The 445-nt window shown below is 56.9% G+C and overlaps 1 protein-coding gene across 1 annotated transcript in view; it reads left to right on the top strand.

The window, feature by feature from the left end:
- PARVG (parvin gamma) overlaps window positions 1–445 on the top strand; it is a gene marked incomplete at its 3' end in the record, with an annotated part of 27,308 nt that overhangs the window by 2,112 nt on the left and 24,751 nt on the right. The window lies entirely within an intron of this gene.

The raw sequence follows: 445 nt of genomic DNA, 5'->3' as shown, positions 1-445 counted from the left end.
TGGGGGTGGAGGGTGAAGGGGGGTCTGCATCCCAGAGCCAAACGGGCTGTGCCTGGGAACAGGCATCCGTACAGGTTGCCACTGGGCATCAGTTTTGTCAGAATGTCTGCCTTCATCTTTGTACCTGACACCCACTCCTGCTTCTGGAGCCTTCCGCAGTTATCCCCATCCCCTCGCAGCCCACAACTCCGGGTTAATGGTGACGTTGAGGGGGAGGATGCCACTTGCCATGCGTGCCTACTATGTGCTGTGCGGAGCTAAGCACCTCTGTCCACAGCATCTCATGCGTGGCTCTGAGGGGCGGTGCTCTTACCGCCTTTGGTTAAACGGGGACACTGAGGCACAGCGGCCCCCTCGCGCCACTTGGAGAAAACTCAAGCTAATGATTTTTATTTCACCCTCTCCCCAGCATTTCTCTCCATTTGAGCTGCCTGCTTTGAGCTTG

The sequence above is a fragment of the Myotis davidii genome, unplaced genomic scaffold, assembly GCF_000327345.1.
Source record: "Myotis davidii unplaced genomic scaffold, ASM32734v1 scaffold428, whole genome shotgun sequence".
Lineage (NCBI taxonomy): Eukaryota > Metazoa > Chordata > Mammalia > Chiroptera > Vespertilionidae > Myotis > Myotis davidii.
This window is presented reverse-complemented; position numbering and strand designations above follow the sequence as displayed.